Source organism: Oryctolagus cuniculus, chromosome 2 (genome assembly GCF_051225735.1).
Source record: "Oryctolagus cuniculus isolate XC-2025 breed Fujian yellow rabbit chromosome 2, ASM5122573v1, whole genome shotgun sequence".
Classification (NCBI taxonomy): Eukaryota; Metazoa; Chordata; class Mammalia; order Lagomorpha; family Leporidae; genus Oryctolagus; species Oryctolagus cuniculus.
Genome location: NC_142868.1, coordinates 111,131,225 through 111,158,581, shown reverse-complemented (window position 1 = coordinate 111,158,581; position 27,357 = coordinate 111,131,225). Strand labels below are relative to the sequence as shown.

The following is a 27,357-nucleotide window of genomic DNA, read 5'->3' as shown; positions in this document are numbered from 1 at the left end:
TATGGGCACCGATTCAAGTCCTGGTTGCTCCACTTCCAATCCAGCTCCCTGTTATGGCCTGGAAAGCAGTAAAAGATGGTCCAACTCTTTGGGCCCCTGCACCCACGTGGGAGACCCGGAAGAAGCTCCTGGATCCTGGCTTCGGATCGGTATAGCTCCGGCCATTGCGGCCAATTGGAGAGTGAACCAGCCGATGGAAGACCTCTCTCTCTCTCTCTCTCTGCCTCTCCTCTCTCTGTGTAACTCTGACTTTCAAATAAATAAATAAATCTTTAAAAAAATATTTGAGAGAATTAAATCTTTGAAATGATCAAGTTGTGTATGACTGATACTTCATGTATTTGTACTGTTTGAAATTCTAAACAGATAGTGACAATAGAATAGCTATTAAAATTGTTATGAAAGCTTGTTTCTTAATAATTATGAGTTGAGTCATTATATTTTTAAGTCGATTTTAATTGGAAAGGTTGTGACTTAAGCATTTACATCTCAGATTCAAAAAATCCATTTAAGATGTTGAGAAGCTTCCAGATTTCAAGTACACAGGGTCCCCAATTTACAATGTTTTGCCTGATGATGTTTCAGGTTTACAATGGTGCAAAAGCAATTTGCATTCGGTAAAGAACAGACTGCAGATGTTGAATTGCATGTTTTGCCTGGTTAGCGATATGTAGTCCAATCGTCTCTGGTGATGCTAGGCAGCAGCAGTCATGGCTCCCAGTCAGCCCTGTGATCACATTAGAAGTATGCAGAAGTGCTCCTCAGCATGCTATAGGGCCAGCATTATTTGGGTCCCGGTATTCATGTACTACATGAGTACTATGATAAAACAGACTTTGTGGGGCTGGTGTTGTGGGGCAGCAGGTTTAGCCATTGCTTGCAGCATCCGCTATCAGAGTGCCGGTTAGAGTTCAGGCTGCTCCATTTCAGATCCCTCTCCCTGCTAGTTCGCCTAGGAAGGAAGCAGAGGATGGTCCAAAAGCTTGGGCCCCTGCCACCCATATGGAAGCCAGGATGTAGTTCCTGGGTCTCTTGGCTTTGGTTTCAGCCTGGCCTAGCCTTGGTTGTTGCAGTCATCTGGGGAGTGTCCGTGGATGGTATCTCTCTCTCTCTCTCTCTCTCTCTCTCTCATTGTCCCTCTGCCTTTCAAATAAATAAATAAGTCTTTTTTTAAAAAAAAAAAGTTAACTAAAACAGACTTTGTTAGATGATTTGCCCAAATGCAAGTTGATTTGGGCTATGTTTCATGGGTTAGGTAGATTAAATACATTGCAATTTACATATTTGGAATGCACAATGGGCTTATCAAAACATGACTGTATCTTAAGTTGAGGAGAATCTACAGATAGAACATTACCCAAAGGCCCTCTTAGAAGCTATTTTTAAAATTTATTGGGCCTACATGCTTTTTTCAACTGGGTTTTAAAGTTAATGGAAAGAACTGAGTGAATTTGAAATTTGTAACTTTGGCAAATTTATTGTTATTTTTTTAAAAATATATATTTTATTTTATTTGGTTGAAAGACAAAGTTACAGAGAGAGGTAGAGCCAGAGATAGAGACAGAGAGAGAGAGAGAGAGAGGTCTTCCATCTGCTGGTTCACTCTCCAAATGACTACAACAACCAGAGCTGAGCTGATCCGAAGCCAGGAGCCAGGAGCTTCTTCAGTTCTCCCACATGGGTGCAAGGGCCCAAGGACTTGGGCCATTTCTACAGCTTTCCCAGGCCATAGCAGAGAGTTGGATTGGAAGTGGAGCAGCTGGGACTTGAACCAGCATTCATATGGGATGCTGGCGCTGCAGGCCTGGGCTTTAACCTGCTGCACCACAGCACTGGCCCCTTGTTAAATTTTTAAAATCAAAGTAAACCTCTGCCTAGTTTTTCCACGCACCGTTCAGTCCTGCAAACACACATATTTAATGTAAACTAACCTCATGCTAAGTTCTTTTCCTATTTGACTTTCCATTTGGCTGTTCTTCAAATTCTGCCAGAAAAATGCCTTCAGTCATGGGGGTGACAGTGTGGGAGTTGAGGACACCTCACCGTGACACCTGCAGACCATGAAGAGGCTTAACAGATTAACAGAGGGTAAGTACTCTCAGACTATAACCTAGGAGAGAACCAGGTTCTGATGACCACTGGTAGTCATCAGAAAAATTGTCAAGAGACTGCACATGGCCCCTGAGTATCCCTGAATAACAAGTTTTAATTCCAAGGAGTACAGTTCGTACCTTCCACCTTGGGCATCCAGCTCGCCCTGTTTGGTCTTATTATCATCAACGATAAGAAAGTGGGACTTAGAGCATGTTTCTCTCTGAAAGCCAGTGTGACTAGCTGTTTCTGAGTTTATCTTTTGTGAGTCTTTGCTTGTTGGGGTTTTGTCTTTCCCTAAGGGTGAATTCCCTGGCACAATGGACCACTCCCAGCTCTTATGCAGTGTGTTAGCTGGCAAAAGAACTGAGGTTGAAATAGGAGATTGGCTTTATGGGTGAGGTTCCTGTTTGTTCAAAGCCACCTCCTATCTTTTCCCTCTGAAGCCACCAAAGAAAACTGGAAATCCTGGAGTGACCCTTAATTAACTCAGCTGAAGGAGGAGGCACAGAGGAACTAAAATAGAACTCTTTTCTCCATTGCAAATACAGTCTGAGCTGAAAGGCTTTTGTGGATTAATCATTTTCGCCTGATTTGAGCTATTGTCTGGGCAAATAGAGATGATCTTCTTTATGTTTCTTTCAAACAAAGGGCCAGGTTTTGAGCGAGTGATTCCTTTCGTTCCAGTAGCTATGCTTCTAGGAGTGCCCAGCCACCATCTTCAAATGTCTGGTCCCTTCCTTTCTGGAGAAAGTACTGGGAAACAGCTGGGTTGGTCCTGGGAAAATATTTGCAGTGAAGTGGCCCAGGTCATCTGAGGCTACCCGGTCCCTTGCTCCTCTGCACACCCTCCTCCTGCCTGCATCACCCTCCTTCCTAGGCTCTTAGGGAGCTCAGAATAGGCACCTTCCATCTGGGTGTGTTAGATCTTTCAGGGCACTAGAATTTGAGCTGTATTTGAGAAAAATGAGTTTCAGGCATCAAAGTGGTTGGAAAGCGTTTTTGAGGGATAGAGAGTCTCCCCTCTCATTTCAAGGGCAGCTTTCCTGAGAGGAAATGGTATGTGTGCACAAATCAGTGTACAAATCCAAACCAAAACAAACCTTGGTCTGAACTGGTATTTTAGCTGAACTTGAGCTGACTTTGAAGCAACCACTTTAAGTGCAACCTATTGAAGTAAAAACTAGGAAACAGCGAAGCCTTACCAGTCTAGAACCTATCTTTAAGCTAAGTTGAAAGGAAGAGGAAAATGTGCCATCTTGGTTTTGCCACATAGCTTTAAATTGCCTTTTGTTGTTTTTGGAGGCCTTTTTAACTGAGGCGATTGGACAAGTGGAAATGATTAATAGGTTTTTTTTCAGAATATTGAATGCACTAAATGTTTTTTTAGGAGTAAAGTTGATTGCAAAGTTAATCAAATAACAACTTCTTGCTTGCTACATTAACATTTGATTTTAATGATTCTCATAAGAATAACTTGGGGGGTATGTAAAGTTCAGATTTCAGTACCCTCTTCCTCTTCTCTCTCCCAAATGATCCAACAGGTCTGGGCTAGGGACCGGGAATCTGCATGTAGAGACGCGGCTTAGAGTATCTGACCTTGAGTGAATCAGAGTTTCCTTTAATCTGCAGGACCATTTACAATCCTGAAGGCTCCCTCTGTTTCATGGTCTCACCTGTGTTGGGCACTCCTACCCCCTCATCCTCCCCTTGCCTTGCCCTCTTCCCTCGGGAGCTAAACACTGTTGTACCATGTTTCTTGGTGCCTAATTGAACCCCCTGGTTGTGACAGATATCCTTGGGGCAGGTGTTCACGGCATGTCAAATTCTGATGGGTTGTGGCTTCATGTCTCCCAGGATAAGCTTTATGCCCTTGGGGAAATGATCCATCTAGAAGTAGGTCATGTGGATTTGGCTATCACACTTCACAAAAATCAAAGGAGATCTGGAATCGAAACTGTATGATTTAAGTGGTACAGAAGGTTCCCTTTAAAGCGGAATACAAATCCATACATCTGCTATGTTCAAAATTCCCGGATCAGACTGGGAGAGCAAGGTGGTACCTTGGGGATCATGAAATGCTAATCTCTCACTCCAGAGGCGTGGAAACAAGTGGATACACACAAACTACCTTGGGCTTATCTGCTTAAGTAACAAAAAGACCTCCACAACTCAAAAGAGAGAGAGTTTCAAGATAGTAGAAGAAACATCGTGCCCCAAATTATGGATTATGTATAGGCAACATATCATTAACTAATAGATCATCAATGCATGTTGGGTACAGGAAGAAATACTTAGGAAAATTAAGTATATGAAAGCAAATATCTGACAGTTGAGAAAGTCCAGCACCATCTCTCTCAGAGAAGTTTCTTTTTCTTTATTTTGTTGTTTTGTTACTATTTGCTAAAATCAGATCTTTCCTCTGGAACCAACAAGCAGGTGTAGCTGGGAAATAAAACCTATCCGTGAACAGAAAATAACCAAACGCAGCAGAGCCATTAGAACAGGCTGCAGCTTGGAGGAGGAGCCCAGCACTGTGAAAGGCACAGTGGTCCAGTTAGTCTCTAGTACTTAAGACAAATCTCTAGAGGTTTTGTGTCCCAGTTTCTTCTCCTATAAAATAGAGATGAAGGTAGAAGTCAATACCTCTGTCATAATGTTAATATTTGATAGAACATGTAAAATATATGATACCCCTATAAGCGCTTAATAAATAAGATTATTCTTTTCTCTGTATTCTTCCTTTTGGATGTTTTTCAGCATCTCACACTCTTTCTCTTAACTTTTGAACTTTTCCTCATCCCTCAAAACCCTGCTAAAATCACACCTCCCTCAGGAAGCTGACTATGAGTTCTGCATTTGGTTTTGGCTTGCATTAATGTCAGTATTAATTGCACAGTCCTTGGTCTCCCCGCTCTGGACACCATGCTGTTTGACCACAGAGAGCTGGATTGTTCACCTGTGTCCCCCAGGCCCTAAAGTAGTGTTCCTAACACATCATAAGCACCAGAGAAATGTTGCTTCATTCAATGAAATGGCTTATCCTGAACAGGGAAGGTGATTTCATAGTAAGTGGCAAACTCCATAGAATAGGGATTCCATAAGTAAGTCTCAAGGTCCAGATAGAATCATAGAATCCTTAAGAACAGTGAGAGGGGAGCAATGTTGGTCGAATGAAAAACGATGGTTTACATGTATCCTTAGTGAAGTTGTAATTCTCTCCTCTGCTCATCCTTACCCTTGGAGTGTTCCTTTCAGCAGCACAGCTTTAGTTTGTGTGTTGCTGTTATCATTGCTACTGCTTCACCAAAGTAATTTAAAGGGGCCGGACAAAAATTTCTACTTTTTAAGGTTAACATTGTCATTAAATCTAATAATAAATGTTTAGGGGCACTGCTACCCCATATTACCTTTCTGCATAGTCCATGTCAGTCTAACACTTCTTTTCTGTCCCATGCTTGGGAATAGGAGCCCCATGAACACAGCCACTGTGTCTTACTCTGTAGTTCTTGGTTATATTCCCACTTATCTAGGGTCTTTGTACTTACTGAACTCTTTATTTAGTGGAACATTAAGCTCTTGACTGTAATGATAACTGAAAATGTTATCTCAGAAAGAATGAAAAGAAAGAAAGAGAGAGAGAGAGAGAAAGAAAGAAAGAGAAAAAGAAAAGGGAGAGAGAGAGAGAGAAGAAAAGAGGGAAGGTGGGAGAGAGGGAGGGAAGAAGGGAATATTGTTATATTAGAATTTTATCTATGAACTGCATTGAATCTGTTCTCTTTGTATTAATGTCACATCAACATGAAAATAAAGTATTAGGTAGTAAAGAATAACTTCATAAAAATAAATAAATGCCTAAGTTTACACATTCAGTGAAAAAATATCAAAATCAAAGCATACACCTAAAAGACTGAGTTGTCAAAGTAGTTGGTCAAGAGACTGCTGACTGACTGACTGATTAGTAAGAGGGTAAGAATTTTCTTAACAAAATAATTTGTTTTAACTTCTGCACACATGAAGTTCTGCATATATGAAGTTCTCATTCTCTCTCTGATTAATCTACCTTCAACAGCCAGTTAACCCACTTACACACGTATCTGCCTGCTGATACTGTCTGTCCTCTCAACTTTTGATGAGGATGCTGCATTTCGAAGGTTTACTAAATCCCCCAGTGTTGTTCTTCCACCCGAAGTGCTACAGTAGTTATCATCTTGGGACAGGCATTCAGCCCACTGGGCAAGATGGACAGCTAAGACACCCAAGTCCCATGTTGGGGTGCCTTTGTTCAAGACCTGGCACTGGGTGGCAGCAGGTGATGGCTGGGTGACTGCATTCCTGTCACCCATGTGGGAGCCCTGGAGTGAGTTCTGTGCTCCTGGCTTTGGCCTGGCCCAGCTGTGTACATCGCAGGCATTTGGAGAATAAACTAGCAGATGGGAAGGCCCTATCTCTCTGCTTCTCAAATGGGCGAAGCATGAAAGAATGAATAATTTTTAAAGACTTATCACCTCTAATTATTGCAAAGGTTGAATGCTGCTTGATTTTTCTCATTCTTACCCAGATCTTATGTAACTCATTGCCGTATTCCTAAGCTTTCAGTTGACCATTCTTAATCACAAGTACACCATGGACTTTTTCTGTGTTGCTTCACAGAGAATTTTTTAAACAATTAAACTAAGGGTTCCAGCATATTCAACATAACTTAGTAATACTTCATATTTAGATATAGTTACATAACATACTGTGAAATGCTTAGATTCCATTGTTTTCCAAATAATTTTATTTGTAGATATTTAATTATATGGATTTGTTCTATTTTTAAATTTTCATTTTAAGAAAAGATATTACTTTTTTGTTGATTTCCTCAATATGAGGAGTCTACAAAAGTTTCAAGGAACAAACATAGCATAAAACAACTATGCATGGATTTCAATTTTTTGGCAGCAAAATAGAATTATCTTGTCATTCTATTTTTCATTCATGTTTTGAAGTATCCTTGTACTCACAAGGATAACTTTTAAAATCGATTCTTCTCTTCTAGTATTCAACTGTAATATTACAAGCATTGTACATATATTAATATTTATAGGTTGCAATTGCTTAGGGTTTGATTTTTTTAAGATATGTTCATTTGAAAGTCAGAGTTACAGAGAGAGGGAGGGATACACACAGAGAGATCTTCGATCTGTTGGTTCACTCCCCAGATGGCCTCGAAGACCAGGGCTAAGCCAGGCCATAGCCAGGAGCCAGGAGCTTCATCTGGGTCTCACATATGGGAAGCAGGGTCCAAGCACTTGGGCCATCTTCTAATGCTTTCCCAGTCACATTAGCAGGGAGCTGGATTGGAAGTGGAGCAGCCAGGACATGAACTGGCACCCATATGGGATGCCGGTGCTGCAGGTGGTGGATATACCCACTATGCCACAACATTGGTCCCTAAGGTTTGAGTTTTTGAAAGGTCTTTTACTATTATCAACTTATTTTTAAAATATTTGCTACCATTTTATATGATCCTCAACAAAAGATAGTCTAATTCTATTTATATATTCACTGTCACTAGACATTATATATTTTTTATTTTTTAAAAGATTTATTTATTTATTTGAAAGAGTTACACATAGAGAGGAGATGCTGGGAGAGAGAGAGAGAGAGAGAGAGGTCTGCCATCCGATGGTTCACTCCCCAGATGGCTGCAACGGCTGGAGCTGTGCCGATCCAAAGCCAGGAGCCAGGAGCTTTTTCCCAGTCCCCCATGTGGGCACAGGGGCCTAAGGACTTGGGCCATCCTCCACTGCTCTCCCGGGCCATAGCAGAGAGCTGGACAGGAAGTGGAGCAGCTGGATCTCGAACCAGCGCCCATATGGGATGCCAGCGCTTCAGGCCAGGGTGTTAACCCACCGCGCCACAGCACCGGCCCCCTAGACATTATAATTTTTAAAATGATTTAACAGAGGAAGTGAAATTCATTGTTTTGTTTGCAATCTTTCGTTATAAATGAAGTCAAACAATTTCCTTTTTTGGGGGGGTGTGGGGATTAAATTATCTTTTCTCATACTTTGTCCATAATACAGTGGGACATATTTTAGCTATGTTTGTGTTAAAAGAATCACCACAGTTCCATAAATGAAACTTTTAAAACAATCTTTTTAGTAATCCCGGTTTTTATCCTGCTGGTAGGATGCACACAGTTCACAGCTCACAGGGATGCAAAAGAGCAGCCATGGAACTTGAGAGGGAAGTCGTAAAAAGTGTTTGCTGTACCTATCCTTGAGGAGATGAGAACCGGCGGATACGCAGAGCACTGGCTTCCTGGTAACCACTGGCACCTGTTACGAATTAATTGCAATGGGGATGGGCTGGTAGGACTGAGTTTCTGTTCTAGATCAAACTAAGAGAAAGGGAAGCCTTATCTCAGGGGAACACAAGGCTAATCAAACTCTGCTCCTTTCTCTGGTCTGCCTTTGTTTGCTTATTTAACCAGGCAAAAGTAGCTAACCACTCAGAAGAAAACAGCTTCAATGATACTGACACAAAGCCCATTTCACATGACCCCCGGAGCAGTGCTGGCAGCCTTCAAGAGGGTGCAGCCTCAGAACCACACCACTTCCTCTAAGCCTGCAGCCACGGCAGCAGCATCCCAAGACTTTTTTTTTTTTTTTAAAGAACCAAATGACCCTCTGGCAGGCGCTGTGGCTCAATAGGCTAATCCTCCGCCTTGCGGCGCCGGCACTCCGGGTTCTAGTCCCAGTCGGGGCACCAGATTCTGTCTCAGTTGCCCCTCTTCCAGGCCAGCTCTCTGCTGTGGCCCGGGAGTGCAGTGGAGGATAGCCCAAGTGCTTGGGCCCTGCACCCCATGGGAGACCAGGAGAAGCACCTGGCTGCTGGCTTCGGATCAGCGAGGTGTGCCGGCTGCAGCGCACCGGCTGCGGCGGCCATTGGAGGGTGAACCAACGGCAAAAGGAAGACCTTTCTCTTTGTCTCTCTCTCACTGTCCACTCTGCCTGTCCAAAAAAAAAAGAGAAAGAACCAAATGACCCTCTATTTGTCAGGTAGTTTCTATGATAAAAAATACACATTTAAACAAATAATCAGGGGCCAGTGTTGTGGCGTAGCGAGTAAAGCCACTGCCTGCAGTGCCAGTACCCCATATGGACGCTGATTCGAGTCCCAGCTGCTCCACTTCCAATCCAGCTCTCTGCTACGGCCTGGGAAAGCAGAAGATGGCCCAAGTGCTTGGGCCCCCGCACCCACGTGGGAGACCTGGAAGAAGCTCCTGGCTCCTGGCTTCGGGTCGGTGCAGCTCCAGCTGTTGCAGCCAGCTGGGGAGTGAACCAGCGGAGGGAAGACCTCTCTCTCTCTGCCTCTCCTTCTCTCTCTGTATAACTCTGACTTTCAAATAAATAAATAAATCTTAAAAAAATAGTCAATCGTTGAATCTTATTTTCCATACTGGAACCCAAGCTGATGGCATCCACAGGCAGTCATTCTCAGTCTCTTATGCATAGTGGACTCTTGGGAGCGTTAGAGGAAGCTGGTAGCAGCTCAGACCCCAATTCCAAGGTTCTGATATAAGTGGTATGGGATGTGGACCACAAATGGGCATTTTAAAAATAATTTTGAGCCCATTTTTTAAAGAGTATTTTATTTTATTTGGAAAGACAGAGACACAGGATCTTACATCTGCTGATTCACTCCCCAGGGACAGCAGGGGGTGGACCAGGTGAAAGCCAGGTCCTTCAGGTGGGTGGCAGGAACCCAGCTACTTGCACCATCACTGGCTGCCTCCCAGGGTGGACGTTAGCAATAAGATGATTTGGAAGCAGAGCCAGGACTCGAACCCAAGACCTCTGATAGGAGATGTGGGCAGTGTCCCAAGCAGCAGCTTAACAGCTGTGTGCCTCCTACCCCTGATGTGGGAATTTCTAAGAGACCTTCTAGCCAAGATGGAGAACCACTCACTGCTCAAAGAGAAGATATTGGATAAGGTTTGGCCATTGCCTGCTTTCAGTGTTTCTGCTTATAAAAGATGGATAATAACACGTATTCATTTATCACTCAAAGGCAAAGATATATGATGATATTTTTGTCTGTTTTTTTTTTTTGTTTAAAAAACACCTACAATGCAAAGGATGCAATCAGTATAAATTAATTAGATTTTTAAAATAGCTCATATTTGTTGCTTTACAGAAATGCTGTTAAATTCGATTAGTGTATATCAGAATTAAAAGGGCACGGATGTCTTCACCAGCACCCTGTTGTAGCAGGTTTCACTCCATTCACTTTTTCTACTCCTGCACTTTGCAGTGGCATCCAGACTGCCTCCTTAATACTCAACTTCCTGACCCCAACTGCCCGGCAGGAATGCCTGATACCAGCCAATAAATGGTTTATTGTTGATTGACTGCTGCATTTGTTTATTTTGCTGCCTGGATAGACCATTAGAAGTAATAGTGCCACAGTGACCTCTCTCGATGAAACCAGGAAGTGCAGAGAGAAACTTCAAAACCAAAGGAGCTATTTTAACCAAAGTCAAGCTGAGGTTGAAATATGAGCCATGTTCCATCTGAGGAGCGGAAATGCTCTGTGATGGGAGTGAGTTTAGAGTGCGCTGTTGGGCTTTGTGAGTGGCCTGACTCAGTGTTAGTTTTCCTATTTCAGGCCAGAGCTTAAACACACTTTTTAAGTGATTTTACTAGTTTGTTATTATTTAAGGACTCAAATATTTCACACTGTATATTGAAGTTCCATGTATCACTTAAGGCATTCCAGTTGAGGTGCTTAGCAAACCACACAACATGTTAGTAGAAGGAAAAAATAACAAGGCTTTAGAGTAGGTTTTTAAAACTTTTTTTTTTTTTTTTTTTTTTTGACAGGCAGAGTGGACAGTGAAAGAGAGAGATAGAGAGAAAGGTCTTCCTTTTTCTGTTGGTTCACCACCCAGTGGCCGCTGCGGCTGGCGCACCACGCTGATCTGAAGCCAGGAGCCAGGTGCTTCTCCTGATGTCCCATGCGGGTGCAGGGCCCAAGGATTTGGGCCATCCTCTACTACCCCCCTAGGCCACAGCAGAGACTGGACTGGAAGAGGAGCAAGCAGGACAGAATCCGGTGCCCCGACCAGGACTAGAACCTGGTGTGCGGGCGCCACAGGCGGAGGATTAGCCTATTGAGCCGCGGCGCTGGCCTAAGACTGTTCTTAATTTTGATTTGCTCTCAGAGTTTGCATAAGGGTGCATGGAGCCATCATCTCACCAACTCCCCCTGACATGTCACATAACTCCCATTGCTTGGTGTAGAACTTACAGGGGCGGGGAAATGAATGAAGCTGCCTTAGCTGACAGTTTTAAGATGATAACTAGTTAAGAAATCAAGTGCAAGAGCATTTAATCCTTTGGGGGAAAAAAGGAAAAGTAGGAACCCTGCTACAAAAATCATAAGCAAGGATGGTATGGAGGACAGGCCAGCTGAGAGTTAACTTGGAGACTATAGCTCTAAACTAAGTGTTCCAGCTTCAAACTTTGCCCTGACTGAATCACTCCACTTCTATCTAATCAATCTGACATTCAGATAGGACTACATATAACACATCCCATTTGCACTGTGATCCTATTTCATAATCAAACACAGAAATATGAAACTGCTTATCTAAAGACTGATAACTTAGAGTTTAAAGAAATTTAAAAAGCAGGATGCTAGATATTTATTTACCTAGAGAAATCATATTAATGCAAATATTATCTGAATAAAATGACAATGTTTTTAGAGGTAGTAACAAAAGGACAGTGTATGTAAAATGCTAATTGGAAAGTTAAAATATGGGGCCGGTTGCTGTGGCTGCAGTGAGTTAAAATCCAGCATATGGGATGCAGCGCCAGGATCCCATATGGGCTCTGGTTCAAGTTCTGGCTACTCTCCTTCTGATCCAGCTCCCTGAGAATGCGTCTGGGAAAGCAGTGGAAGAAGTCCAATTGTTTGGGGAGCCCTGAAGCTACGTAGGAGACCCATAAGAAGCTCCTAGCTCCTGGCTTTCTCCTCTCTCTCTCTCTCTCTCTTTGTAACTCCGCCTTTCAAATAAATAAATAAATCTTTAAAACAAAGTTTTTTGAAAAAGAGTTAACTCTAAGTGAAGAATGAAAACACCTGATCTCTCTGTCTTGCTGTCACTAGGGCTTCAGCCATGGGACCGCATTCCCAGTGAGCTGACGCTGCAGACCTCCAAATAGCAAGAAATAAACTTTCAGCTGCATAACCATTGTAGATGGAATTCAAAACAAAGAATCCCATATTGAATTATCCAAGTATTTTTATAAGACTGCAGGTCGAGTCTATTTATTTTCCTTTACACACCCTGTCCCAAAACTTTTGAAGAGCGCTAAAAATGATACAAAACCCAAGAAGACAACAGCAATAAAGGAGAAGCAACAGAAAGAAAGATGAGCTATAACATGAAGCCAGCAAAGAGGTTAAGATTATGCGTAACCAGAGTGCCTATGTGCACCCTTAGACATGTGGGGACCACATTTTTAGTTTTCTAGTAGTCAAGATGCAAAGAGTAATCTGGACATACCCTTCCCAGGTGCCCTAGGCTAAAAATAAAAAATGAAATTCACAGAAAACAGCCAAATCTTTCTTGACAGCATTAATACCAGAAACAAATTTTATGGTGTGTGTGTGTGTGTGTATGTGTGTGTGTAAAAAGATACTATATGATAAAATAAACATGCTCCTTAACAACATTTTAATGCAATTTTCCTAGGGCTTTTCCTTAAACTACTACTCCCCAAGCAGTGACCAGGTAAATCTGAATTTGAGATAAACAAACTGAGACGTACTTACACTCAACAATTATTCATTGTTTTTCAGTGATTCAAATTTAACTGGGCACCTGTCCCATTATTTGCTAAATCTGGTAATTGTAGATGAAAGCCTCATATCACCATGCAAATGCCTGCATCAGTACATGCTTAGACCACTGGTCAAATATCAGACACCATACATGGCCCAGAGCAGATCAGTGTTATTGGGTAGTGATTCTAATCAAGTGCTTAGAGTAAATCAAAAATTCATTCTCAAAAATTAAAATATTTGATAGAAAAGCATTTTGGGGGAACTTGAGAAGTGAAGGAGATTTCATTTAAAAATGTGTATATTAACTATGTTGGAAGGCCATCATGGCTCTCCCAAAAATAATTTGGGAAACACTGGTAGTTTTTTTTTTTTTTATTTTTGGTGTTTCATAAATGACTGGACATTGATATAGTTTAATATCTTAAAATAGGGTTTGAAACCAGTAAAATGGATTGCCAGAACCCAGTAAGGTATTCTAAATGCATTTGACAAGATTCATTATTGATAAAAAAGACATCTGACAAAGATGACATTGCATGCATATGTGTTTTCATTTTGAATGACTTAGATTAACTGCATAACACTCAGTATCTTAAAATAAAGTTCACAAATATTTCAAAACACTATTAGCCCATTTAAAGCCACAATTTAAAACTCATCATTCCTTGGTATTCATGGAAGATTGGCTTCAGGGTCCTCCATGGATACCAAAATCCTCAATGTTCAAGTTCTTATATAAAGTAGCATAACAGTTGCCTAGAACTCATGCACATCCTCCCATATCCTTGACCTCATCTCTGGATTACTCATAATACTTAATATAATGCAGTGAATAGTTGTACTGTATTATGTAGGGAATAATAACAATAATAAAAAGCCTGTACAGATTCAGTCTCGGATGTAATTTTTTAAAAATGTTTTAACCCATGATTGGTTGAATCCTTTGATGTACAGCCATCAAATAAGGAGGGCCAACTGACACTGAGATGCTTGGGAATCGAGTGCATCATCCAGGCCATTTGGTTTTCCCTTTTCTTTGTAGAGAAATTGCTCCTATTATGGCTAATTGCTGATATCAGAAAGAACAAGTATACCTACTTCAATCACTTGATTATTTCAGTAGGAATTATTAGATGTTGCATTTTCTCAAGGCAGCTACTTGAACATACAATCAAGATGAAGAATTTACTTTTCCCTCATCTTCAATTTTAAAAGATAGTCTTAAAGATAGCTTTAAAATATGACTTACAAAATTTGCACCTGTAATTATAACATTTATTTACATACATTCTAATTCAAACCCAATGCCTGATTTGACATTCAATAACTTACATAATTCACAAGCTCAAAATTTAAAAGTTAAATTCCCAGAGGTACATGAATTATGACCGTTTCTCTGGACAAAGTCTCTGTTGACGAATACTTTCTTTCACCTTCTGTTTTATAAGCAATGCTGCACAGACTGTCCTTACAAAGCCATTCTGTACATACACGTTGGTATAGCAATAGGAAGAGTCCTAAATGGCCAATCATGGGTTCAGAGACACCACTTTATGTTTTGTAGGCATTGCCAAATTTCTCTCTATATGCATTAAGTCACCAACATACCAACCCATAGAATAGAATTCTGCACCCTCAGTATACATGCTATGATCATTTTAGTCTTTGCCAGTCTGATGGGTAAATGAAACTACATGGTTGCATCATTTGAAATTCAACTAGTTAGGATGGAATGAAATCGGGATTGACATTTGTACGTTCTCAGCTGCCCAACATCCATCCCTCGGGCTCCGTTCCTTCTCACACTGCCCAATCACTCCAGGCTTGCCCTTTCAAGAACTACTCCAGTGTGGGCCATTGGGGTGGCAGGTAGAATTCAAGTCTGTACAGAATCTATGGGGTCTGTATCCCACGAGTGTCACTTCAGCAAAGCAAGGAATCCAATGGGGTTGACCTGTGGACCATCAACCCTCTTCAGAACAGAGAGAGTGACCCAGGGATGTGGGTACAGGTTGGGGCACAGTCATGGCAGTGGCAGCTGCTGCATGGGTATGTGGTGGTTGCAATGTAGCTTAGGCTACAACTTGTTTATTAGAGAGACAGAAATAAAAAGAGAAAGAGATAGGGCTTCCATCTGACTGGATAGTCCCCAGACGCTTGCAACAGCCCAAGGAGGGAGCTAGGAAATCAGTCCACACTTCCCATTTGGGTGGCAGGAACCCCTTTACTTAAGCCGTCACTGCTTCTTCTCAGGGTCTGTGTTAGCAGAAAGCTGGCAACAGGAGCCAGAGCTGGGAATTGAACCCAGGCAATCGGACAGGGGACGTAACCTAACCAAGGTCTCAATTGCCAGGGCAAACACCTGCCCCATGGCTGTAGTTCTTGCTGTGCAGAGCTCCAGTGCTCTGAACCATGCATTGGTTTAGAACATGACCTGTTGATTCTCTGAGACCCATAAATCTTTCTGATGCATTCAGCTCCTCTTCAAGAAAATCAGTGTATTCCGTCTGCTTTTAATGAAGAATGCCCCCACAATCATTTAAAGGTGCAGTACAATATTCCTTTAAAAAGGAAGACTTTAAATAGTGATTCCTGCTAGTGCATGAAAATTGGCTTATGCACCATTTCCAGGAATTCATGTATAGAATTAAGCAAAGTAAATCTTAATTTTTAAAGAATTGTTATAGCGAATGCATTTAGAGTACAGTAAGATCAATTCCCATTAAGACTTTTTTTTTTAACAAAAATGTTACACTATGATAAGAACTGATAAGGATACACACACACACACACACACACAAATGATGTTCAAGGTTTAGAGCAATGATAATTAAAGTTTGTTACTGGTAAAACCACTATGGAAGACAGTTTGGAGAGTCCTCAGAAACCTGAATATAGCACTACCACAGGACCCAGCCATCCCACTCCTTGGAATTTACCCAAATGGAATTAAAGGGGAGAAAAAAAGAGCCATTTGCAGTATTTGTTTTAGCTCAATTCATAATAGCTAAGACATGGAATCAACCTAAATGTCCATCAACAGATGTCTGGATAAAGAAACTATGGGATATGTACTCTATGGAACACTATACAACAGTAAAAAACAATGAAATCCGGGCATTTACAACAAAATGGAGGAAGCTGGAAAACATCATGCTGAGTGAAATAAGCCAGTCCAAAAGGGAAAAATGTCACATGTTCTCCCTGATCGATGGCAACTAAACGAGCATCTAAAATGATACCCATTGAAGTGAAATGGACGCTATGAGAGACAATGACATGATCAGCCCTTGTCTAGACTGTTGAGGAACAACTTACTATTTTATTCCTTTTAGTATCTTTGTTGTTGTTGCTCTGTTTGTTCTACTTAATACCACTGGTTGAACTCTGTAATCAATGCACAATCATTCTTAGGCGTTTAAAATTAACAGAAAAGTGATCTCTGTTAAACATAGGAGTGGGAATAAGAGAGGGAGGAGATACATAGGTCGACACATGCTCACTTGGGCTTACCTCCAATGGTGGAACTAGAAATGTGTCAGGGCTAGGCCGGCGCCACGGCTCACTAGGCTAATCCTCTGCCTTGCGGCGCCAGCACACCGGGTTCTAGTCCCGATTGGGGCGCCGGATTCTGTCCCAGTAGCCCCTCTTCCAGGCCAGCTCTCTGCTGTGGCCAGGGAGTGCAGTGGAGGATGGCCCAAGTCCTTGGGCCCTGCACCCCATGGGAGACCAGGATAAGTACCTGGCTCCTGCCATCAGATCAGCGCGGCGCACCGGCCACAGCACACCGGCCACGGCGGCCATTGGAGGGTGAACCAACGGCAAAGGAAGACCTTTCTCTGTCTCTCTCTCTCTCACTGTCCACTCTGCCTGTCAAAAAAAAAAAAAAAAAAAAAAAAAAAAAAAAAAAAAAAAAAAGAATTAAAAGAGAGAGAATGATCCTGCGGGGGAAGCAGGACACACAGCAGACTCATAGAATGGCAAATGCCCAAAACAGCACTCCTGCCTCACAATCAACCCTTGGGACATTTGGATCTGGCTAAAAGGCCCATGAGAGTCTCACAGGCATGGAAAGCCATGACACGGTGGCCAAAAACAGTCTAAATGAAAGATCCTGGTGAACAAGACCCCAGCAGAAGGAAGAGGCCATCAAGGAGAGAGGCATCTTTCTCTGAAGGGAGGAAGGAATCTCCACTGTGATACGGTGAACTCAAGGGGCTTCCATAGCCTAGACAGCTCATGGCAAGAGCCTCGGGTGATTGCTGACACCATAAATAAGAGTGCCAATTGTTAAATCAACAACAGGGGTCACTGGATACAGGTTCCCCACCTAGGATCTCTGTCCTTAATGTGGTTTACTATGAAACTTAAAAACAACACTACTAGTCGAACAATGCCCTATACCTTGTGCAGTTGTGTGAGTGCAGCCTGTTGAAATCCTTGCTTAGTGTATACTAAGTTGATCTTCTGTATATGAAGGTGATTGAAAATGAAACTCGATGAAGGGCGGGATGGGAGAGTGAGTCGGGGAGGGGAGGGCCGCGGGAGGGAGGGAGGTTGGGGAGGGGGGAAGCCACAACAATACAAAAGTTGCACTTTGTAAATTCACATTTATTAAATAAAAAAAAATAAAGTTTGTTGATATCAGACTTCCAGTATTAGTACAAAGAATTCGGCCTAAACAAAATAAATCCATTTCAATTTAGTAACTAGCTAGCAAGCAAAGAAAGCAAAAAACAATTGTTTCCCATGCTGACTGGTATTGTCAGGCTTTTTGCTAATAGCCTTGCCGCTGTACGTGACAAGGTATCTTGCTGTGATTTAATTGGCATTTTCCTGATGACTAAGGATGTTGAACATCTTTTTATTTGTATATCTTTTTGCGTTTTCACTAGATAAAAATACCTGCGGCTCAGTGAGCAGATGCCGCTCCCCTGGGGTCGGGTGTTGTGCTAGGTGAGAGTCCAGGCAGGAAGCTGCACAATTCCAGGAAGCCTGAGTCCTGAGAGTCTCAGGTTTGCACTGTTCTCCTGGAAGCAGCCTGTTAGCTCCAAGGGTCTCCCTACTCCAGCACATACAGCAATTTTATTGTGCCTGCATCGTGGGCTCGGCTGCTCTTCATCCACTTTAGTGTTTCTAAACAGAGCACTGGGCTGTTTGCATATTTTGCTGTGACTACCACAGGACCCTCTCTAGTGCTCATTCCCTCCTTCCTTCCTTTTGTGAGTACTCAGTGTACTCTGTAAGAGGTAATAATTCTACTTCTTATTAAATTTTGCACGGGAAGAGCATCTCCCCGTATCCTGAGGTTGCACAACACAGTGACTGCTCTGCGAAGTGCAGTTTTGAATTGTGATCATTTCTCCCTGTTTCTCTGTCTCCCTTTTTCTTTCCCCATCTCTACTTCTCTGTCTCTATCCCTCTCTGTATCTCTATCTCTTTCTCATCTGTCTGTCCCTTCTACCACTTTCTCGTTAGTTCTGAACCCCTTCCCCCAAAAGAAAAGCACTACTTTAGTTTCTATGATCCAAATTTGTTTTTTTTTTAACGTTTATTTATTTGAAAGGCAGAGTTACAGAGAAAGCGAGAGAAAGAGAATGAGATTTTCTATCTGCTGGTTCACTTCCTAAATGGTAACAACTGCTGGAGCTGGGCCAATTTGAAGCCACGAGCCAGCAGCCAGGAGCTTCATTTGGGTCTCCAATATGATGCAGGGATCCAAGCACTTGGACCATTTTCTGCTGCTTTCCCAGACACATTAGCAGGGGACTGGATTGGAAGTGGAGAAGCCGGGACTTGAACTGGCACACATATGGGATGCCAGCACCACAGGCAGCAGCTAAGACACAGCAGCGGGGCTGGGGGTGAGGCTTCATTGTGATTTTAACTGCTATTTTCATGATGACTAATGATGCTGCCCATCTTCTGATTTGCATACCTTCTTTTATGAAGTGCTTATTCAGGTATAGTGAGTGTGGTTTTTGTTATTTGTAATTGGGTTATAATTGGGTTGTTTATCTTTTTATTGCTCTCTGAGATTTTAAGTTTCCAGATTCAAATCTTTTGTCAAATATATGTATTGCAAATATTTTTTCAAAACGTACTTATTTCTTAAAAAAAAAAAAAGATTTATTGGGACCTGCTCCGTGGTGCAGTAGGTTAATCCTCCGTCCGTGGTGCCAGCATCCCATATGGGCGCCAGTTCTAGTCCTGGCTGCCCCTCTTCCAATCCATCTCTCTGTTATGGCCTGGGGAAGCAGTGGAAGACAGTCCAAGTGCTTGGGCCCCTGTACCCATGTAGGAGATCTAGAAGAAGCATCTGGCTCTTGGTTTTGGATCGGCACAGCTCCAGCTGTTGTGGCCATCTGGGGAGTAAACCAACGGAAGGAAGCCCTCTCTCTCTCTCCCTCTCACTGTCTGTAACTCTATATTACAAATAAATAAATAAAAATCTTTTAAGAGAGAGAGATCTTCCACTTGTTGGTTCACTTGCTAGATGGCCGAAGTGATTATGGCTGGACCAGGCCAAAATCAGCAGCCAGGGGCTTCATCTAGGTCTTCCACTTGGGTGGCAAGGGTCCAAACATTTGGGTCATCTTCCACTGCTTTTCTCAGGCCATTAGCAGGAAGCTGGATCAGAAGTGGAGCAGTTGGGATGCAAACTAGTACCCATGGGGATGCCAACATTGCAGGTGGTAGCTTTACCTGCTATGCCATAACACTGACCCCAACATCATTATTTCTTAATGAACAATGACAAGTAAAACAACATAACTGTTTTCTAGAGAATCAATATTCAGATATATATGAGGAGGCTTCAAAATGTTCATGGAAAAATATTTTTATTTTCATGCAAGAAATTTTTGAAACTCATGCATTTTCCATGACTTTCTTGAATAACTCCTCCTATGTATGGAATTATCTTCTAATTCCATTTCCATGAACTTTTTGAAATACCTTCATGTATTAGACAGTTATTGCCACAGATTTTCTTTGTGACAAACTACCCCCAAAATCAAGTGGCTTAAAACAGTTTATCAACCAAGGGTACAGGTCAGCTGGAGTCACAGGGGAAGCAGAGAAATTTACATAGTCTGTTGAGTCTTAGACTTACAGTCATACAGTGTCGCTTTCATGTCAGTCTCTTCACCAAATGATGCCTGGTGGCTGACACTAGAAATAAGAGATAGAGGAACATGCCATGACTACAGTGAGAAACATTTGCAAAATTACTTGAAATAACAGATACCTGGAGGAATGAAGAATGGGGAAAGGGAAGATTATTAACGAAATCTAACATGGACAAGTACAAGTCATATTTATAAATACATTTTAAGAATTTATCATAGGGCCGGCGCCACGGCTCAATAGGCTACTCCTCTGCCTGCGGCCCCGGCACACTGGGTTCTAGTCCCGATTGGGGCGCCGGATTCTGTCCCGGTTGCCCCTCTTCCAGGCCAGCTCTCTGCTGTGGCCAGGGAGTGCAGTGGAGGATGGCCCAAGTACTTGGGCCCTGCACCCGCATGGGAGACCAGGATAAGTACCTGGCTGCTGGCTTCGGATCAGCGTGATGAGCTGGCCCCAGCGTGCCGGCCGCGGCGGCCATTGGAGGGTGAACCAAAGGCAAAGGAAGACCTTTCTCTCTGTCTCTTTCTCTCACTGTCCACTCTGCCTGTCAAAAAAAAAAAAAAAAAAGAATTTATCATAGAAAATAGACATGTGAATATTTATATGTTTTCCCTTATTCACTACCTTATTGAGTGTTCGATTTACCTCCCTCAATCCAATCTCTTATTTCTATGTTGTCTTCAACTTAAGACATCACTAATTAATTAATTAATTAATTAGACTATTTCCTATATGTGAGATGCTCTGCCCACCAATGACCAGGTATGGCAGCATTCCTGTGATTTGGAATTGAACACAGACAACTAAGTAGGAAGGCTCATATTGCAAAGGAAAGTTTCACAAGGAAAAGGACATCTAAGATGGGAGTTTATAGCAGAGAGGTGGAAGAAGTGCTTTAGCATGTACAACAGGTAAAGAAGGCATGATGGCTTAGGAGTTCATGCATGCAGATGGAGTACACCATTTGAGTGGAAAGATTCCTGTGACAACAGAAGGGAGAGTGAACATGGAAATGGAGAAGCTGAAGGCATGAAGACTATTGCAGCATTCTAGGAGAGAGTGCTAATGGAGCAGACAAGGATAGATCGTGTAGGGACAGAGAGAGGTGAATGGATTTCAGTGGTATAGGGGAGTAAAGCGAGAAAAGCTGGAGTTTGATTTTATGTTGTATGTGAAAGGGAGTGATGCCAAAGATTCTTGAACAGTCAGACAGATAGCCTTGCATTTCATGAAGTAAGGATTAAAGGAAAGGTTCATATTGGATTTATGGAAGGAGTAGATAATATTTCTTTTTTAAAATTTTATTTTATTGTCACAAGAAAGTAACATGAGATCTTACCTCTTAACAGTTTCATGAGTATACAATACAGACCTGTTAACTATAGGCACAATGTTGCACAAGTCTCTAGAACTGAGCCATCTAGCATAATTGAGACATTATGCCCCACTGATCAGCAATTCTCCACTCCTGCTACACCTGGTTCCTCGCAAAAATGATTCTTCTCCCTGAGTCTAAGAGATTAAGTATTTTAGATGCCTCCTACAAGTGGAATCATGCAGTATTAATCTTCTGGGATTGTCTTATCTTACACAGAAAAAAGTTCTCAGAGTTCACTCATGCTGCTGCATAGAAGAGAGTTCCCTCTTTTTTAAGGCAGAAAAACATCCCCTTGTAGGTAGATGATGCATTCTCTCTATCTGTTCATATGAAGCTGGGTATTTAGGTTGTTTCCACAGTCTTGGCTATTGTGACTAGCACTGTAATGAGCATGGGAGTGCTAATATCTCTTTGGTATCTAATTTCAATTCTTTTTGGACAAATTCCCACAAGAGGTATTGCTGGACTTTATGGTAGTTATACTTTTAGCTTTCTGAGGATTTTCCATAATATTCTTCATATGACTTCACCATTTTTCATCCCCACCAACAGTGTACAAAGGTTTCAATTTTTCCACATTCTGTCTGATACTTGTTCTTTTTTGATAATGTCTATCGAAACAGGTGTGAGATTTTGATTTGCATTTGCGACCTTGACCATCTTTTCATAAACTTGCTGACTATGTGTATGTCTGCTTTGGGGAAATTTCTCTATTTTTAAGATTTTTATTTATTTATTTGAAAGGCAGACTTAGAGAGAGATATATTCTTCCATCTGCTGGTTCACACCTCAAACAGCTACAATGGCTGAAGCTGGGCCAAGCCAAAGCCAGGAGACTGGAACTCCATCCTGGTTTTCCATCTGGGTGGCAGGGAACCAAGGACTTGGGCTATCTTCCAGGTACATTAGCAGGAAGCTGAGCAGCCTGGAGTTGAACTTGTACCCCAAAGGGATTCAGGCATCACAGGCAGCAGCTTAACTCACTGCACCACAACATCAGCACCTTCCTAGGAGAAATTTGCGGGTTTTAGCTCACTTTTAACTCAGATTGCTTATTTGTTATTGAGTTGTTTGGGTTCCTTGAATAGTATGAAAAAGAATCTCTTATCTGATATAGGGATTACAAACACTTACTCCCATTTTGAAGCTTGCCTTTGCACTCTGTTGATTGAGGCTTTTATTGTACAGAAGACTTTTTTAGTCCACTGTAAACCTACTTGTCCGGTTTTTTTTTGTTGTTGTTGCCTGTTCTTTTGGCATAATAGCCATGAAATCATTGCTGAAAAATGTCTATTTTTTAAAAATTTATTTATTTATTTGAAAGTCAGTTATACAGAGAGACAAGGAGAGGCAGAGAGAGAGAGAGAAAGAGAGAGGTCTTCCATCCACTGGTTCACTCCCCAATTGGCTGCAAGGGCCAGAGCTGTGCTGATTGGAAGCCAGCAGCCAGGATCTTCTTCCGGGTCCCCCACTTGGGTGCAGGGGCCTGAGGACTTGAGCCATCTTCTACTGCTTTCCCAGGCCATAGCACAGAGCAGGATTGGAGCAGCTAAGATAGGAACCAGCGCCCATATGGGATACCAGCACTGCAGACAGCAGCTTTACCCGCTATGCCACAGCGCTGGCCCCAGAACAATGTCTTTATTCATTACTTTGAGATTTTTCCTATATTTATTTCCTGGGTTTTTAAAGTTTCAGGTCTTAACATTTTTATCTTAAATTCAGTTTGAGTTGATTTGTGTGTGTGCTGTGAGATAAGAGTCAAATTTTTTATATTCAAATTTTACATAATATATAGATATATTATATTTAGAATTCTGTGATATATCCAAGAGGCATAGTCTTACAAAGAGCTATAAATATGAATGTGAAGTTGGGTAGAAAATTTGTGGCTAGCGGCAGATTTACACATCACAAGCATTATCACATTTGAGCATCAGGGAGAAGATAAAAATGCTCATGGAGAAAGATAGAGTGATAAGGATTATAAATCAACAGCTCTGTAGCTGAATGGTGAACAGATGAGGGAAACTTGCCATGGATGCTGAGCAGGTACAATCCAGCCAAATTCCTATCCAGGAATACCATGGGGGAAGTGTGGGTGCTGGTGGGAAGGGAGACACTGCAAAGCAAAAAACAAGGGAATAATCAGTTATAGTGAGGTTCCCCACAGGACCCAAGAGGATGAGATTTGGAGTGCTCATTAAAGAAACAAATTCCTATCCAATGTAGATAGAAATTGAAGTACTCAAAAATTTTTTTAATTTATTTTTTAATGTAAATAATATTTTTATTAAAAATAGCTATGGGAGTATTTAGCCTCTTGATTAAAACATGCATGTCATCCAGCTCCAAAAAAAAAAAAAAAAAAAAAAAAAGAAAAGAAATTGAAGTACTCCTTCTGTGCAGTAGTAGGGAAAAGGAAAAGAGGGGATGGGGAGTATAGCAGCTAATACATGGTTCATTGATTAAATGGGAGAGAATTCTTGTTTCTCTTTTCTTCAATAAGAGAATAGGATGTTATGAGGTAAGAAGTGAGTTTTATGTTTAAGGAAACTAGAGCATGTTTGGAAATAAACCAACAAAACTTGAGAGAGGAAACTAAGAAAACCTAGCTGTTTTCTTGGTAACATTGAGGGGCCAGGGTGGTAAGACATCATGAATTTATCTCAGCCCAAATCTTAATGAGTTTGCATGTTTATTCCCAGGAACATTTGTGTGCATGTGGGGGAAAGCACACATGCTCCCTCAGGTAAGCACTTTGGCAAACACAGTCTTAGAAGGTCAATGGAGTAAGGGATTTGAGCATATTGGGTTTATTTTACTCAAACCCGGTTTATTCTGCAACTTTAGCATCTCCTAGCATTCATCAAGAAATTCAAAAATAATCATCTCTTTTAGTGAATGTTAAAGACATGAGAAATTGATTTTCCCATAACAGCGCGTGCTTCATCATTCAGTCTCATTGACATTCTTGTGTGTGTTTGATTTCAGGTGATTTTATTGGACACAATGAATATGATGAGCTGTCTTATTCCCTATGTCCAAATATTTAGGAACACCCCTATATAATTTGTTAATTTACCTTGACATTTTCAATACTTTGAGAAATTTGTAGAGTTCAACATTTTACATTATTCTCTAACTAGGAATATAATCTTTAACAGGAATCATTTCAAGCATAGCTTTTTGGATCAAGATAAAGTCAGAGTAAATATATCTCGGGATAGAAAAACACTGAGATATTGGTGGAAAACTTGAGAATGCCTTTGGATTCATGCATTATGATGTAGCATCTCGTAACCAGTACATCATGGGCTGTTGATATTGGGACACCTTAGGTACAAAAGTGAAACCCAGGTACTGGAGGAAGAATGTAGATCTAGTTACCAAGACAATTATAAAATCTAGTAAAAAGATTATGGAAGTACTCTTGTGTTTTCTTGTTAGAGCCTAAAAGAGGAACTGGTTTTACAGCTTTGTTTGATGTCAGTGAATTAAGCAACAGGTTTTAAGAACTGGTTCTTAAATGGTAAGAACTGGATAGTACTGTGCATAAGTCTTTTGAAAATAAGTTCTTACCTCGAGTTGGAAATCTACAAGGTGAGTGAACCAACATAGTTCATATATTTTAGTTGTCTTCACAGTCAGTCCAACTATGATAAAGTTAAGAAGTGAGCCACACAGTTATTGAAATAATTTAAATATAGACTATACTTTGAACATAGTCTAACCATTATTTTTTGGTAAATGGATATTTCCTCTCCTCCCTTATAGTCTAAATTCAAAATTTTTCTGTTATTGCTTTAAGCCTAACCTTTTCTAATCTATTTCCTTTAGACTGACAGCAAATGATATTTATGATATGAGAAATTTCAGAATAATCAGATCACATTTCAGACTAGGTAAAAATACAGTAAACCCTGGATTAGATTTGGATTGGATTATAAAGAAAAGAAAGCAGGCCTCTTTGCTTAGATGTGGAAAAGTTTTGAGGATGTAAATATTCACATCATATATAAGAGGGATAAAATTGGAGACATACTAACATCAGCTAGAAGCATATACAAAAACATCATTTTCCAATTTATGATTTCAAGCTGAAGATGTGTGTGAATGTGTGTATGTAAAAGGAAAGAGAGAAAAAAGAAAGAAGAGAAAGAAGGAAGGGGAGAAGAGATAGACACACCATTAGGAAAACCCATGAAAAGCACATGGCACAATTTCTGCTCGCCTTAAGGGGTAATTTTAGCTTCTTTATCCTCTTTTGCAAAAATTCAAAAAGTTTGTGGAAAATAACAGAATTAAAAGATAAATTTGTGTGCCATTCTGGTTCAATGTGTTAAGCCATTGCCTGTAACAGTGGCATCCTGAATAGAGCATTCAAGTCCTGGCTGCTCCACTTCCATTCCAGCTTCCTCCTAATATGCCTGGGAAAGCAGTGGAAGATGGTCCAAGTACTTGGGTCCCTGACACCCATGTGGGAGACCCTGATGGAGTTCCAGTCTTCTGGTTTTGGCCTGGCCCACTCCCTGCAATAGCAGCTATCTGGGGAGTGAACCAACAGGTAGAAGATCTCTTCTCTGTCTTTCCCTCTCTCTGTATCAGTATGTCTTTAAAATAAATAGAGATAAATTTATTTTAGTGCAAAACTTTTTAAGCACATGCATATATGAGGTCTTCAAAAAGTTCACAGAAAATGCGTATAGTAGAATACTATGCATGGATTCCAAAAAATTTTACACTAAAATACACATATCTTTTAATTCCATTCCATTTTTTTTCATGAACTATTGGAAGTACCCTTGTATAAAAGGGGAAATAAAACGCAAACATATGGAGTGATGAGAAAATAAGCCAATTTATAAAGTGTTATTACATCCTTACATTCAACTAATGCTATGGACTCCTCAAACAGAACTTGGATTATTTAAGACTAGGAAAACGATTGCTTCCATTGCTCTTCTTCTGAGATCTGGTCTCTATCAGAGACATTAAATGGAAAAATGAACACAATTACAAGTAACAGAAAAAAAGATTGACAATTGACATAGTCGTTTTGTTCCTTTTACTTCGTTTCTGCAAATAATTTTTTTGCTTGTCACTAGACAGGAACCTGAACTTAAAAAATTAGTAAGGACATGGTTAAGAAAGTAAATATAGAACCGAGAAGAAAATGTGTTGGAATTTCTTTTCAAATTTTGTTTTTCTTCTTATACAACCATGGAGATTCTTACTATAGTTAACCTTTGCTGGATTTTGCCCAAAGAAATGGGTTTCATCTGCTTTTTCGTTTAGTCACTGTAGCCTCCTTCCTGCAGCTGTCTCCCCTCTAAGGGGCAGGCCGGGTGTGGGCATCTTTAGAAAACAGGGCATGAAAGGCAGCAGGTGCTGGTGTCAGTAAAGCCCATTCTTGGCTTCTCTACTGAGAATCCAGGCCATGCTGAGCCTGGGCAATGCACACGTGTGTGTGTGTGTGTGTGTGTGCAGACAGATGTGTGTGTTTAGCCAGATTTGATTTCAGCTATTGATGGAACATGTATTTTCATGGAAATTGGACAAGATTTTGTAAAATGTGTATTTTTTTTTTCTTTTCTGGGAGTTCAGGAATAGACAATGATATTTCTGCCTTCTTTGGGATCAGAAAAGTGGTTGGAGTTTCTCTTCTGTCTTTGGCTCTTTCCTCCTAAATCTCATTCATTCAGATATTGTGTAGTTATCTCTCCATTTCTATGGGAGATTTGTCCTGTGATCCCCTGCAGTTACCATAATCCACAGATGTTCAGGTTCCTTACCATAAGATGACATAGTTTTTGCACATAATCTATGCACATTCTCCCTTCTGTGTACTATAAGTCATCTCTAGACTACTAAAACACCTAGTACATTGTAAACACTATGTTATTTGTGCTATC

The 27,357-nt window shown here is 41.1% G+C and overlaps 1 long non-coding RNA gene across 1 annotated transcript in view; it reads left to right on the top strand.

The window, feature by feature from the left end:
* The first annotated feature begins 1,965 nt into the window (after positions 1-1,965).
* LOC149127991 (uncharacterized) overlaps positions 1,966-27,357 on the top strand; it is a 38,608-nt gene continuing 13,216 nt past the window's right edge. Inside the window, exon 1 of the long non-coding RNA XR_016230203.1 lies at positions 1,966-2,088. This is a non-coding gene — a long non-coding RNA (uncharacterized LOC149127991). The remainder of the gene's footprint in view (positions 2,089-27,357) is intronic.